The 10,488-nt window shown below is 45.9% G+C and overlaps 1 long non-coding RNA gene across 3 annotated transcripts in view; it reads left to right on the forward strand.

The window, feature by feature from the left end:
- LOC147577170 (uncharacterized) overlaps positions 1-9,661 on the forward strand; it is a 16,641-nt gene extending 6,980 nt beyond the window's left edge. For 2 of the 3 annotated variants that reach the window (XR_015239983.1, XR_015239982.1), the window contains exon 3: positions 6,888-9,661. This is a non-coding gene — a long non-coding RNA (uncharacterized LOC147577170). The remainder of the gene's footprint in view (positions 1-6,887) is intronic. The other variant, XR_015239984.1, reaches the window with a different exon arrangement.
- Positions 9,662-10,488: the final 827 nt, after the last annotated feature.

Below are 10,488 nucleotides of genomic sequence, written 5' to 3' on the forward strand. Positions count from 1 at the left end.
TCTCTTTCCCACCCAGTAGGCAGATTTGGGGCAGAAGCAGGATAATGGTACTGCTCTCTCCTCCGCATTTGGTTGGACTCAGCCTCCTCTTGATTTTTCTCACTGAGGTGGCTCATTCCAGACCTTGTCAGGACTGGTGCGGGCACTTGGGGCAGGAAGCTGGCAAGCTCAGGGTTGTTGGACTGGTTCTATGACTCCAGGGCCTGCTGTGCACTGGGTTCCCAAACATCCGCCAAGGATAAGCCAGGGATAGGGGTGCTTCTGTGACAGCTTGGATGACACGTGGGACTCTACTACCTTGGTACCACAGGGCTGCCACCAAGACTTGGCAAAGGGTGACTTGAGGCTTTTTAAACTTGAGGGGACTTAGAGGTCCAGAGGCTGAGCTGGGGTTCCAGGAGGCATGTGGTATTCCCTGTAGATGTCACCTTGCTTGGGGGTGCCTGGGTGGCTCAGCTGGTTAAGTGTCCGACTCTTGATCTTGGCTCATGTCATGATCTCACAGTTCGTGAGTTTGACCTCTGTTCTTGCGGTACGTTGGGCTCTGTTCTTACAGTACGGAGCCTGCTTGGGATTTTGTGTCTCCCTCTCTCTCTGCCCCTCCCCAGCTGGCGCTCTCTCTCTCTCACTCTCTCTCAAAATAAATAAATAAACTTAAAAAAAAATAGTTGCCACCTTGCCTTCACCAAATCCAGTATCCAGGAGAAGGCTGGCCCAGAGTTGTCCTTGCTTCCACTTTAAGAAAAAAATTTTTTAATGTTTATTTTTGAGAGACAGAGAGATAGAGAGAGTGAGCAGGGGAGGGGCTCCCTCCCAGAGGGAGACACAGAATCCAAAGCAGGCTCTAGGGTCTGAGCTGTCAACACCGAGCCTGATGCAGGGCTCAAACTCACCGAGGGTGAGATCATGACCTGAGCCAAAGTCAGTTGCTTAACCGACTGAGCCACCCAGGCACCCCACTTGCTTCCACTCTCGCCCATTTCCTCTAGGTGCATTCATAGGAGAGGATGGCTGGGAGAACACTGCTGCTCCCAGGCCCACCTTGACTGCCTCCTAAGGGCAGAGCGCTTGGCCTTTCAGCACCATTGAACTGTTGTGTTGTTTGACTGGGCAGGATACTGGAGTCACTTGGGAGACATCATAATGTCTGACTTATTTTGTGCAGAGGCTCTCAGGGTATGCTGTGTGCTGGCCTTGTGAAGTGTTCCTCAAAACCTGAGGTCAGATATGCTAGAGAGACTCCATAAACAGTGTTCCTTTCTTAGAGGTTCACAATGGTGTCAACCTATATGAAGAGTCTAAAATTCCCTGCAGGAAAGAAACTGTATATTTTGTTTAAGGCACCCACATAAGTGAAGACAGGCTGAAAGAAAGTAGACTGATCTCAGGAGGTATCAGGTATGGGCAAATCACAGTGTAGAGTCTAACGTCCTAGTGGAGAATCTGAGAGCTCCAGAGTTGGAGACTGAGACAACGCATCCCACATTTAGGGGAGCCCTTGCTGAAAGTCTGTTGGAAGTCCAGTGGGTCTTGACCACCTGGCCTGCTTTTTCAGATTTTGTTTGACAAACTCTTCCCAACCCCATCCCAGATCCAATGTGACTGGTGCTGGAAAAGACATGAAATCCAGCACTGGGACAAAGGAGTGACCCTAGAGAGGCACAAGAGGAGTTTCCTCTGAGGTCAGAGGAAACATTGGTACGTTGGCTGCAGGGAGGAAAGGGTAGGAAGAGAGAGAGGCAGAGACCTCCCATAAATTCTCCCTAAGAGAGCTATGTACCCTGTACATTTCAGACCCTTCCCTTTGGGTCAAGGGTCCTGTAAAAGTGCAGCCAAGAAATCCACTTCATCTCCATGAGGAACAACTGGCCAAAGGGGGAAGGTCCAGGGTAGTGGTAGGGATGGGGGAATGGGGTGGAGGGGTGGTGCTTCCCAATATGGTGGAGGTAAAGGCAGAGCCCTTTGTCTCTGCAGCTGTGAAGCCCTAATGCTGAGACTTGGCCAACGGTCCCTTGCACGCACCTATGCTGCCCCTGCCCCCAGGACTCATGAAACCCCTGTCAATGCCACAGTCAAGAGGACGAAGGACAGGCTCAGCCAGGCCCTCCAAGGTGGAAGGGGGAGGCAAGTCTTCCACACTATCTCCTTCCTTTCCTTCCACACTATCTTCAAGCCCTGATCTTCCTGCATGTCACCCTAATGGGCATTTCCTGGAGATGGAAGGGTGGGCCTGTGAGGTGCTGATGGCAGCAGCTCAAGAAGCCTCCCTCCATACCCACTGGCTTTACCACCTTGGGCAGAAAGATAAGCTTCCCTCTCCTTGTGTGTAAAATGAGCATCATAACAAAACCCACTTCATACAGAGGGCTGTTGGGAGCATGAATGGAACCTTCCTTCTAATGGCATCCAGGACGTGCACGATAATTATCCTCTCTGCTGAGAAGTCTCTAAATTCTCACCTTACACCACTCAGCAGTGGGACCTCCCACAAGCCAGGTTCCCCCTTGCTAAGACTCAAAGGCAGTTCTTCAGCAAGCAACACCCTTGGCCAAAGCCATTCATGAGGGCAAGTTATATCCTTCCCACCTCCTTCCTCTTACCTTGGCAAGAGCTGATTGAAACATTTTGCCTTGTCATTTATCGCCTACTCACTCCTTTGAGGTCTTTATCAAATATCATCTTCCAGTATGACCTCCCCTGATCATACTGAATAATCATTATTTAAATTGCAATCTACCCCATTCTCTGTTCTCTTCTTTCCACTTTTTTCCTCCATCAACTTTTTACCATTCTACATGCAATTTGTCTCACTTATGTATTTGCTTATTTTTTGTCTCCCTCACTAGCATGTAAACTGTGCTAGGCAGGGGAGTTCTGTATTTTGTTTCTTGCTGTCTCCCTGACGGCTAGAGCAATGTTCGGTGCATAGTGGATGCTGTATAACTATTGTTGACTGAATAGAATAAACTAATGGACACTTGTTCTTGCCATGGCAAGACCCGTATTGTTTTATAATTGTTGGCTGCCTACAAGAAAACCCCCTCCCAACCCATTTAAGTTGTTTATAAAGTATTATAGCAATATCCTTTTGGTTGTGAGATGGGCACTTAGGGGTATTTGTGTGACTGGTCCCAATCCATTAAACCCCCCTGAGGTCTAATTGGTCTAAGTGGGCTCTGCTCTTAGAGTGAGTCACACTGTGCTCTTTAGTGCTCTTTAAAGGTTTTACATGGTGCACGATCCAGTGGGTTTAATTGGTTTAAGGTTAGTATCTGACACTGAGTGAGTTTGGCAGATGTAATGTCCTAAAACTTGTGTATCAGAGATTGTGCTTAAGCATGAGTATTAGACACAACACAGAGTGACTTAAAGTTAAGTTTATTTTATTTTATTTTTATTGAAGTATAGTTAAAATACAGTGTTACACTGATTTCAGGTATACGGCACTCAGTGATATGACAGTTCTATGCTCACCATGGCAAGTGTGGTCACCATCTGTCGCCACACAACATTGTTACAATATTATTGATTATATTCCCTATGCTGTGCTTTTCATCCATGTGGCTTATTTATTTTAGAACTGGAGGTTTGTACCTCTTAATCCCCTTCACCTATTTCACCTGTCCCTCCAACCTGTTCCCCTTTGGCAACCACCAGTCTGTTTTATGATTTTGTTTCTGTTTTTTGCTTGTTTGTTTAGATCCCGCATGTAAGTGGAATCATATGGTATTTGTCTTTCTCTGTATGGCTTATTTCACTTAGCATAATACCCTCTAGGTCTGTCCATGTTGTCACAAATGACAAGATCTTATTCTTTCTTATGGCTGTGTAATATTCCAGTGTGTGTGTGTGTGTGTGTGTGTGTGTGTGTGTGTGTGAGTGTGTGAGAGATATCTTTATCCACTCATCTATGGATGGATACTTGGGATGCTTCTACAACTTGGCTATTGTTAATAATGCTGCAATAAACATAGGGGTGCATAATATCTTTTCGAATTAGTGTTTTCGTTTTCTTTAGGGAAATACTCAATGGCGAAATTACTGGATCCCATGGTACTTTTCATTTTTTTGAGGAACCTCTCTACTGTTTTCCACAGTGACTGTGCCAATTTACATTCCCACCAACAAAGAGTGCATGAGGGTTCCCTTTCCTGCACAGAAACAGATACATCGATCAATTGAACAGAATAGAGACCCCAGAAATAGACTCATGCATATATGGTCAATTAATCTAATGCAAGGGAGGCAAGAATATGCAATGGAAAAAATACAGTTTCTTCAACAAATGGTGTTGGGAAAACTGGACAACCACATGCAAAAGAATGAAACGGAACCACTATCTTATGCCATACACAAAAATAAACTCAAAATGGATTAAACACCTAAATATGAGACCTGAAACCATAAAACTTTTGGAAAAAAACATAGGTAGCAATTTCTTGGATATTGGCCTTAGCAGTATTTTTTCTAGGTATGTGTCCTTAGGCAAGGGAAACAAGAGCAAAAGTAAGCTTTTGGAGCTACACCCAAGTAAGGGGGTTTGCACAGCAAAGGAAACCATTGACAAAATGCAAAGACAATGTACTGAATGGGAGAAGTTAGGGATTTACTTTTCTTTCACAAAGCATGAAATCTGGAGGTGGGTCACCTAGGGCTGGTATGGTAGCTCCCAGCATCTTCTGTGTCCCAGGCTCCTTTTAATCTTTCTGCTCCTTCATCCTTTGGCCACAGCTTCTGGGCTCAGCCTCACGGTTGCAGGATGACCACTGCGGCTCCAGCTATCAAGTCAATCTCCCAACTATTAAGAGGGTTAAGATTAAGAGGAGCAGGCAAGAAAGAGGGTGCATGCCGCCTGAGTCAGTCAGCCTTCCTTGAAACGAATCCAGGCTGACATCCTTTGATTTTAATTGGAACATTTAACCTATGTATATTTAATGAAATTACTAACATATTTGGGTTTAAATCCATCATGTCACTGTTTGTCTTTTATTTGTTTCACTTGTTTTATATTCCCTTTTTCCTTTCTTACTTTATAAGTACTTGTTATTCTTCCATTCCATTTAGCTTATTAGTTATATAATCTTTTATTATTGTTTTCAGTGGTCACCCTAGAGATTACAAAATGTCCTCCTGACTTATTAAAGTTTAATATAAATTACTACTTTTACCACTTCCAGGACAATGCAAAGATTTTAGAACACGTTAGCTCCATGACTCCCCTCCCATCTTTGTGCTCTTGTTGTCCTGAATTTTAATTCCATGTATATTTTAAACCTCACAAGACATTATTATTATTTTCTTATATGTCATCGATATTCATTTAGTTTTGCCCATAGCTTTACCCTTTTCATTGCTCTCCATTACTTTCCTCATCTCCATGCATCCACGTGGGATCATTTTCCTCTTGCTCTAGAAGTGTTCCCTGAATGAGGGTTTGCTGGTAACAAGAGCTTCCCATTTTTATTGGTTAGAAATGTCTTTACGCCATCTTTCCTCTGTGTCTGGAGAAGCAGAGCACTGTTGGCTGCCCAGGGAAGGCCCATGTAAAGCCAGGCTGTCCTTTTGGATAACATGGACCGGGTGGAAAGTTCACACCCAATTTCGTGGGTGTGAAAGCGATCAAGTAAAGCCAGAATTTGACAGAAGTCAGAGGCAGTCATTCATTCAATCCTGACTTGGGCCAGAGGATCAGATCTGGACCTGATCAGATTTTGGAAGGAGAACTGCTCTTGGCATCCCCTCTGACAAATCAGCGTTGTCCATCAGGCAGCTTGGTGCCAAGGCTTCAGTGCCCAGCCTCCCTCTGAGCAGGCGGTGGGGGAAGGAGAGCCGCTGAGTCTACCCAAACCTCCACTTTCCCGCAAACAGAAGAACTTTATCAGGACTACTTTCTTCATAGGGCAGCTCAAAAAACGTTTTGTAAACTGCTCTCCCCATACATTCCTCAGATAAGCCTGAGTCCTGTGCAGATGCAAGAGAGTGGTCTTCAGTGCCCCTGGCTCCCACCAACTCTCGGCAGCAAGAGTGGCTCTGGCTAGATTTCTTAGACCTTGAGAGGGTCAGGCCCAAGGTGAATTGATGGCCCCAGGGAGCCCAGAGTGAATTGGGCAATTCAAGTCTTCTTCAGAGGGTATCCCTCTGGGTTGGGGTCTCAGCTGCCCAGCCCCCACATCCTATACTCCACACCAAGCAGGAAAGCCACACAGAGGGGAGGACAGGGCAGAGAGGCATGACACGGTCTCCTTCCTCCCCTCAAAATCACAAAGCCCCACCTGCCAAGCTGAGTAACTGCCTCTATCAAGGACATAGGAAACAAACAAAACAGAAACACGGCTTACTTCTGTCTGGACTCTGAGTTCTCTCTCTCTGGAGCAGGAAGAAAGTTGGAATGCATTTCGGGTGGGCTGCCTATGTTTAGATATTTTTCTACAGGCTAAAAAGAGAAGCTGAAAGTTTCTCCTTCTCTAAATTTTATTTTGCCGAGCAAAACAAAAACTCATTCTAGACTGTTCCTCTGTCTGGAACACTTTTCCCCTGGATGCCCGGGGCTCATGCTCTCACCACAGGTCTCTGCTCAAATGCCACCTTCTCAGACCTCTCCAAACACCCATGTAAAAGGCTACAACCACTGACACCCCACCTCACCAGCCACCTGAAAACCATTCCTCTTCACTGCTTTAGCTTTTTCTGTCACCATACTTTATTTATCATCTGCCTCCCCTCACTAGACTGTCACCTACATGAGGGCAAAGATGTTTTGTCCTTTCCTATGCTCCAGGGCCAACAAGAGTGCTTGGCACATAGTTGGTGTATGAATTATTTATTGCCTCATAACAAATTAGTCCAAAATGCAGAAGCTTGCGACAACAGCATTTATTATCTTGCAGTGACCGTGGGTCAGGAACATGGATGCAGGTGGCTGGATCCCCCACTCAGCCTCCATCACAAGACCGCGATGCTATCCTCTGAGGACTCAGTGGCAAGGACCGGCTTCAAGCCCACAGCATTGTTGACAGCCTTCAGTGTCTTGCAATCTGCTGACTGACCTCAGTTCCTCACCAGGCTGTTGGCCAAGGTCTGCCCTCCATTTCCTGGCACTCAAGCTCCTCGTAGAGCATCTCACCACGCGGCAGCTGACCTCATCATAGTGAATAAACAAGAACGACAAAGAGACTGTGACCAAGATGGAAGTTACCGTCTTTTGTAAACTAATGTTGAATTTGATGTCCCATCACTTTGACTGTATTCTAGTCATTAGAAGCAAGTTATTAGGTCCAGTGCCTACTGAAGGGAAGGGGATTACACAAGAATATGAGCACCAGGAAATGGGAACACGGGAGCCATTTTAGAAACTGCCAACCACATTTGACTTTCAATTAGTGTCTGTTGAATGGATGGATGGGTGAATTTGGATACATGCAGAGAGGGAGAATAGAGACAGGTAGGGGCATACTGCTGTTAAGAAATTGTTTCCTCAGTATGCTGGAAAGCCAAGGGACATGGGCATCAAAAGGCTTGCCTCTTTCCACTTGTCACATGCTTTATTTTCAAGATTGGTTAACTTCTACTCTGATTCCAGCCTCCTCATTCACCCACAAATGCACATGTGCATGAGACATACAGACAGGAAGACAATTCAGTCTTCAGAGAGGTGAAGACGTTGGCAAGCTTACACATTGGGCTCAGAGGTTTGTAAGTTGCTTTCAGAGGAAAGGCTGGGGAATTTGTTAATTCGGGGAAAAGCACATTTTTTCCCACTTGCACAACTCAAATAAGGCTGAACACTCCCATGCTGGAATTTTCCAAACCATTTCCATTTCTCAGATGGAGAGGAGGAAATTTGGACAGAGCAAAGGCTTGTTTTTGAGGGAGAAATGAGTTATATCTGTGGCATACCTTTCGTGTGCTCAGCATGATCTTGCATCTCAGGCCTAGAGAAGAAGTAAAGACACAAGAGGAACACCCAAGGTGGCTGCAGGGACCAAGCTAGCCTTAGGGAGATGACAGTGAGACAAAGGGACAGCATTGCCTCAATGTGGTGTGCTGCTGGAGATCAAGAAGAGGGGATTCATAGGGCTGACACAGGAAGGGAGAGGTTCTGGAAATAGGTTGGTTAGAGCTTCACCTTTGAGTATGAAAAGTGTTTGAATAGGAGGGCATTCTAGGCAAGGAGCAGCATAGGAAAAAGGCTCAGAAGTGGGAATTGGTGCGGTATGACCATGGGCAGATAAATAGGGCTGAATAAATGGAAGGTGTATGTACATGGTGACAACTAAGAAAATGATGAGAGTCTGAGGGGCAGGAGCTTCCTGAGTTTAGGAGGTGGGGTTAGTGAGAGTAGTCTTGGAAGGGAAATGAGGAAAGTACTAAAGTTCGGGGGGTAGTTGGTTCATCACTGGACCCAGGGCTGAATAGCCCCCAGGAACAATCTGTGGTGGGGCCGTCATCACGCCTTCCTCATGTCAGAGCTGCTGAGGAACACAAGTGGGTCTTGGTGACAGCTGCCAGGGGATCAACAAAATTCACCTGGATTCTTTGTGGTCTGCTCTCAGGGAAAAAATCCACCACAGAGAGATAAGGTAGGGTCCCACTAGAACTTCTTGTGACTCCCCCCCTTCCTCGTCTAGTTCCACCCACGTCCCCTTCCATTCTCCTTGTCCCCATTCTCTGCTTAATTTCTGTGCACTGCCTTTATAGCTGTCTGGCACTTTGTGTATTTATTTATTTGTCTTGCATATGGCCTGTTTTTCCCACCGCAATATAAGCTCCATGAGGGCCGGGATTTCCAGGTGAGTGCTGGGCGCATGGGAAAACACTCAGTGTCTATTGAATGGAAGAGGCCTTGTTACAAAGTGATAAACCATGCTTATAAAGAGCTCCATCTGGTTAGGAAGCCGGGATAATAGATTTGCTTCTTTGCCCACAGTCAGAGCCCCTGCGTCCGTATATGTGTGCACCTTTACCTGCAGAGAAGAGCTCGTCCTTGCTGGGAACAGCCTCCACCTCAGTCTGGACACCAGGGAAAGCCGCAGGTGACACAGCCTCCCTCAGGGTCACACTGATGCCCCTGCTTTGACTCACCGGAACACCTCAACTCCCCCCGCCTCCGAATTCAGGGCTCCTGCACCAGCCTGCCTCTATCCCCTCTGGATGCCTATAGGAGTTCCATCTTCTCCGTCCCCTTCTGCCAGCCTTGATGGGTGCCAGACTGCCTCTGTGTGAGACCCTGGCTGGGGAGGGCAGGCAGGACTGGGCTTTTCTCTCCTCCATATCCACTCCCAGCCCCAACAGGCACCAGGAAAAAGGGTTGTTGGTGGTGTTTCAGAGGCTCCATGACCCCATAAGATATGCTTCATTTTTCTCAGAAAATGAGCCATTTTTTCCCTCTTATGTTTTCATATGGTGCCCAGAAGTCCCTGGATTTCCTGGAATTTATATGAAGAATTCCAGCTATTCCAGCTGTAGTTTTCACACACAGAGCTCCTGCCAACAGACTTTGGCCATCTGGGGGCAGCCTGTGGCGGTGGAGTGAGCTCTGCTCTTGAGCTCTGGCCACCTGGCAAGGGCTTCTCTGCTGACCCCCTACCATGCTTGTGGATATCAAAAAAAAAATAATTTTATTGAGTTATCATTGGCATATAATAAACTACACTGAACAATGTGTTAAGTTTTGACTTAATATATGCACCCATAAAACTGTCACCAGGATCAAGGTAATGAAGATGCCCATCACCTCCAGAGTTTCCTGTGCCCCTTTATAGCCCCTCTCTTCACCCCTCCCCCTCCCCCTCCCCAGATAACCACTGATTGGCTTTCTGTTCCTATAGATGAGTTTGCCTTTTCTAAACTTTTATAGAAATGGAATCATCCAGTAGGTATTCCTTTTCTCTGGCTTCTTTCACTCAACATAGTTCCTCTGAGACTCATCCATGCTGTTGTGTGTGTCAGTAGTTCATTTGCTTTTATTCTAGGTAGTATTCCATTGTATGGATGTACCATAATTTGTTCATCTGTTCATCTTTTGATGGGCAGTTGATTTTTCCCCCCAGCTTTTGGCTATTATATTTTTTGTTTTTTAAAGTTTATTTATTTATTTTGAGAGAGAGAGAGAGAGAGAGAGAGAGAGAGAATCCCAAGCAGATTCCATGTTCAGTGCAGAGCCCAATGTGGGGCTCAATCCCACAACTCTGGGATTATGACCTGAATTGAAACCAAGACTCAGAAGTTCAACCGAGTCACCCAGGCTCCTCACTTTTGACTATTATAAACAAAGCTGCTAGGTACAATGATTAACACAAAGTCATGAAGATTTACTCCTGTGTTTTCTGAGAATTGTGTAGTTTTGGCTCTTATGTTAAGGATTATGATCCATTTTGAGTTAATTTTTATTAATGGTGCAAGGAGTGACTCCAGGTTCTCTCTCCACACCCCCTTTCTTCTTCCTTCGTAGTCTTTATTTTGCATGTACATTTCCAGTTACTCCAGCAC

Source organism: Puma concolor, chromosome C2, assembly GCF_028749965.1.
Source record: "Puma concolor isolate L17-30 chromosome C2, mPumCon1.1.hap2, whole genome shotgun sequence".
NCBI classification, from domain to species: domain Eukaryota; kingdom Metazoa; phylum Chordata; class Mammalia; order Carnivora; family Felidae; genus Puma; species Puma concolor.